Source organism: Lepus europaeus, chromosome 18 (genome assembly GCF_033115175.1).
Source record: "Lepus europaeus isolate LE1 chromosome 18, mLepTim1.pri, whole genome shotgun sequence".
Taxonomy (NCBI): Eukaryota; Metazoa; Chordata; class Mammalia; order Lagomorpha; family Leporidae; genus Lepus; species Lepus europaeus.
Window position 1 is genome coordinate 32,138,058 of NC_084844.1, and position 4,968 is coordinate 32,143,025.

The 4,968-nt window shown below is 53.7% G+C and overlaps 1 protein-coding gene across 3 annotated transcripts in view; it reads right to left on the minus strand.

Annotated features, from left to right (window-relative positions):
• Positions 1-3,099, minus strand: part of C18H17orf67 (chromosome 18 C17orf67 homolog) — a 29,199-nt gene extending 26,100 nt beyond the window's left edge. The window contains exons 1-2 of one of the 3 annotated variants that reach the window (XM_062216415.1): positions 2,917-3,099; positions 765-983 (exon numbers count right to left, since the gene is read on the minus strand). The gene's annotated coding sequence lies outside the window, so the exon portion shown is untranslated. The remainder of the gene's footprint in view (positions 1-764; positions 984-2,916) is intronic. The other 2 variants (XM_062216414.1, XM_062216416.1) reach the window with 2 other exon arrangements.
• Positions 3,100-4,968: the final 1,869 nt, after the last annotated feature.

Here is a 4,968-nt window from a genome sequence, read left to right on the forward strand (position 1 = left end):
TCCACGAGCCCCACATCCAGGGATTTCACCAACGTGGATTGAAAATATTTGAAAAAAAAAATTGCACCTGTACTGAGCACATACAGACTTATTTTCTTGCTGTAATTCCCTAAATACCGTATCCCAACGGTCTGCACAGCAGGTGCACTGTCTTAGGTATTCTGAATAATGCAGGGAGCATGCGGGGGTGTGCACAGGTAATACACATTACCCCACTTCAGAAAGGGACTGGAGCACCCTGAGATTCCAATACCCACATCTGGTCCCCAAATCGATGTGGCGGGGATAGCGGATTCGGACAACTGCGGAAGCAAGACGTTTGACAGATGGGAGTGTAATACAGGAAAGCATTATTATTATTGTTAATTTTTTTTGACAGGCAGAGTTAGACAGTGAGAGAGAGAGACAAAGAGAAAGGTCTTCCTTCCATTGGTTCACACCCCCCCCCAAGTGGCCGCTACAGCCGGCACACTGCACTGATCCAAAGCCAGGAGCCAGGTGCTTCCTCCTGGTCTCCCATGCAGGTGCAGGGCCCAAGCACTTGGGCCATCCTCCACTGCCTTCCCGGGCCATAGCAGAGAGCTGGCCTGGAAGAGGGGCAACTGGGACAGAATCTGGCGCCCCAACCGGGACTAGAACCCGGGATACCAGCGCTGCAGGCAGAGGGTTAGCCTAGTGAGCCACGGCACCGGCCTTATTATTATTATTATTATTATTATTATTATTATTATTATTATTCCCACACCTCCCCCAACCACACTCACCCACAGTGATGCAGTCATGCATCTGAGTTACACTCAGGACTGTATCGTTAGGTAACTCTGTCATTGTGAGAACGTCACAAAGTGTCACTGACGCCAATCACCAGGGCTATGACATCGCCAGGCGACATAATCCACAGGACCACCGTGGTGTACGTGGCCCATCCCTGAGCAGGGCAAGCCAGATCTGCACACTCATCCCCCTCTCAGACACAGGATCATCTGTGAAAACCAAAATTCAGAGCTCAATCACACACATACAAAGATATATCACTTTATGTATTATTAGGGGGAAAAGAAAGTGCATTTTTATTAGGAAGAAAAATATGGCTCCTTTGTTCTCTGAGTTGATCTCTGTCACTGCACCCCACGGCCCTGGCTTCCCTGTGTACCTCCTCAGCACTTCCACACACACGCCCCCTTCCTGTTTGGAGCAGCAATACAATGGCAAGATGTTTGGCCGTGGACAGGGGCCTTTCCGGCCTGCTGCACGCTCCCACAAGTGGACCACAATCCCTGCTCTGTGTCTAAGACATTGACCTCAAGTGCAGTCTGCCCAGCAGGTGAAGACAGCCAAGGTCGGCGTCAGGTTCCCTGTGGCCAGGGCCAGGCTTGCCTCCAACCTAAACTGGGGGGCAGGAGCGTTGGCAGAGGCATGGGAATGTAAGATGGGTACAAATAAACACACGAGGGGAGCGCGGCGCAGATGGAATAATTCGTGAAGCCACTTCTAAGGCTACTGTCATATTACATCTCCTCCAGGAGAAGGGAAGTTCTAGTTCATCTAAGGAAAAAAATACTGAAACGAAGCTTGTTTTTCTCTGTGAGGTCCTAGTTGCAATGACAAAGACCCAGTGACAAGATGAAGAGCTCTCGCTCACTTCCTCTTGCTCCCATATGGGTGCTGGTTCAAGCCCCAGCTGCTCCACTTCTGATCCAGCTCCCAGTTAACACGCCTGGAAAAGCAGTGGAAAATGGCCCGAGTCCTTGGGCCCCTGAACCCACATGGGAGACCTGGATGGAGCTCCTGGATTCAGCTTAGCCCAGCCCTGCCCATTGCAGCCATTTGGAGCGTGAACCAGTGGATGAAAGATATCTCTCTGTCTCTGTCTGTCTCTCTGTCTCTCTGTTCCCCCTCTAAGTCTGAGTTTTAAATAATTTAAAATAAAATAAAAAACAGGAAACTCTAGCAGTGATTCACAAACCTCACAGTGTGTAAGAATCACCTGCAGTCTCATAGACATCTGAATCTGAGGATGCCTCTGGCACAGAAAATTTAAATAGGGAGAAAAAAGAGATTAAAAAGAGAGGGGCAGGTGTTGTGGCACAGTGGATAAGCAGCCACAGGGGACACCCACATCCTGCATCCGAGTGCCTGGTTCGAGTCCTGGCCACTCCAGCTTCCTGCTCCTTCACATCCTCTTAGGCAGTAGTGATGGCTCAAGTACTTAGGTCCCTGCCTCCCACATGGGAGACTTGCATTGAGTTCCATGTTCCTGGCTTCAACCTGGCCTACTCCCAGCTGTTTTGGGCATTTGGGGAGTGAACCAGCAAACGGAAGACCAATCTCTCTCTCTCTCTCTCTCTCTCTCTCTCTCTCTCTCTCTCTCTTCCTCTCTCTCTCTCCTTTTCCAGTGAAAATAAATAAATACAAATTTTTTAAATGAGAGGACTTTTACCCAAATGAGTTAAAATTCATGTCCTCGTGAAAACTTGCATACAGGTATTAATAGACTGATCCTTAATCGACAAAACTTGGGGGCAACCAAGATGTCCCTCTAGAGGTGAATGCATTGATAAGCTCCGGTCCATCCAGACAAAGTACTGTGATGCGGCAGTAAACAGAGCCATGAGGCCCTTGCATGTGTATGGCTACATGGAAGAAGCCAGGCTGGGTTCACACTGCCGGGTGAGCCTGCTACAGATGTGTGCTTGCATTTTTGGTGCTCACCCATTCCCCTCTTCCACACGCTAGAGCCCGCGTCAGACATCCCTCCCTCCCTGGGAACGCATCCATGACAACCTGCTTCTGAGAACCCGAGGGAGGCCCTGATGAGCTGAGACGGGAGAAGAGACAGCTACCCCTTCCCTCTGCAGCCACGCATTCATCAGATCTCAGACACCAAGCTGCCCAGGAGGCCCCTCTGGGACTCACCAACTTCCCGAGACCCTGCCCACGGCCTTCCCACGTGGCGTCTTCTCAGGGGAGCTGAATCCAGGTTCTGTCTCAAGGACGCTGTCAGCTTGTCTACTCCTGGAAGCGTCACAAACAGGGCGAGGCTTGGCCTTGCTGTTCAGTCTTCTGAAACAAACCTGCATTGTCTAGAGATACTTTGCAGCGTGGCGCACCTGCAGAGCAAAGAACGGAAATGAGGCCGGCGTAGACCAGGACAGCAGTATCCTCTGATGGAGGGTGGGAGGGCGGGCCACCAGGCAGGCACGTGGGAGCCCCCTGAGGGTCACTCTATTAGGCTGGGCAGAGGGCACACAGATGTCTCGTATTATTATTTTCAATGGTGCATGTTTTAGAACCGCTTCTGTGTGTGGTATGCTTCAGAATGTCAACCAAAGACAAGTGAATTTCCCACATGACAAAAGTGTGCACATAGAGGTGAGTGTTTGAACTAGTAGCTAAAAAGTTATTTAGGGGGCCGGCACTGTGGCGTAACAGGTAAAGCCACCGCCTGCCGTGCCAGCATCCCATATGGGTGCCAGTTCGAGTCTTGGCTGCTCTGCTTCCAATCCAGCTCTCTGCTGTGGCCTGGGAAAGCAGTGGAAGATGGCCAAAGTCCTTGGGCCCCTGCACCCACATGGGAGACCCAGAAGAAGCTTCTGGCTCCTGGCTTCGTATTGTCACAGCTCCAGCTGTTGCAGCCAATTGGGGAGGAAACCAGCGGATGGAAGATCTCTCTCTCTCTCTCTCTCTCCCTCTTCTCTCTCTGTGTAACTCTTTCAAATAAATAAATAAATCTAAAAAAAAAAAAAGGTTGTTTAGGATCCCTTGAGGGATCCCTCGAGGCCAGTGCTGGGGCACAGCAGGTTAAGCCACTGCCTGCAACCCTGGCATCCCAAACAGAGCACTTGTTTGAGTGCTGGCTACACTGCTTCTGATCCAGCTCCCTGTTAATGCACCTGGGAAAGCAGCAAGGATGGCCAGCAGGCCCCGGGCTCCGTGAGAGCTGGGATTCCTTGCATAGTGCTTGGCACGTAGCAGGTGTTCAGCCAGTATGTGTTTAACGAAATCAGAAAGCTCCTGATTTTTATTTTAATGCAAAAAGTGTTTGAAATCCCACGCGTAGCTTTCATAAGACACATTTTCCATGAACTTTTTTGAAGACCCCCGTAAATGCATAAATTTAAAAACATTGTGCACCCAACGTTATCTTGTCGTTCCATCTTCCAGGAACTTTCCTAAGTGCCCTCACAATCAGCAAGCATGCAGGTGACATTTACCCGGGACTTGGGCCTACCCCCCTCTCTAGTATAGACATACATGACACTGCCAAAACTGCCAGTTCTCTTCCTTCCAACATGCAAAGCCGTACCAGCTGCCGCCTCCACCGCAGCGGAGGTACAAGGTCCCAGATAAGCTCAAGGCATACTGTAACTCAGCCATACCAGCAGTTTCCGTTACGAATTACAGCGTGCAACCATCCCGCCCCTCTAACGCCTCCACTGTTACTCCGCCCACCGTCTTCCTTGGCCCCGCCCCCACCGCGCAGAGTCCCGCCCCTCCTAGCTCCGCTCGGCTGGTCCACGGCCCGGCGAGGCACGGGGGCTCGCCGCCGCAGCCCCCCCCCCCCCCCGGGCCGAGCCGGCCGCCCAGCGCTCCAGCGCCAGCCGCAGGCCCAGCGTCCCGTCCCAGGCCGGGGCCGAGGGCGAGTCGGGGTGGGCAGCGCGGAGGCGCGGACCTCCGAGCCCTGGAGGAGGAGGAGGAGGAGGAGGAGGAGGCAGCGCCTGGGCCCAACGCCGCTGCGAGCCCCGGAGTGGAGCACGGGCCCGGGCGGCCGTGCCGAGGGGCACAGCCCCGACGCGAGGGCGGCCCGCGCGGGTGTGACGCGCCCTCCCTAGGCCCGGCGGGCGACGAGGCGAGGCGGCAAGTGGCCGTGTGCGCAGGGCGGGGACGGACGGCGCTCGCGTCAGCGCCGGGAGGCGGGAAGGAGGGCGGGGAGGGGGCCGGGCCCGGCGGACCCACCTGTCTCTTTCG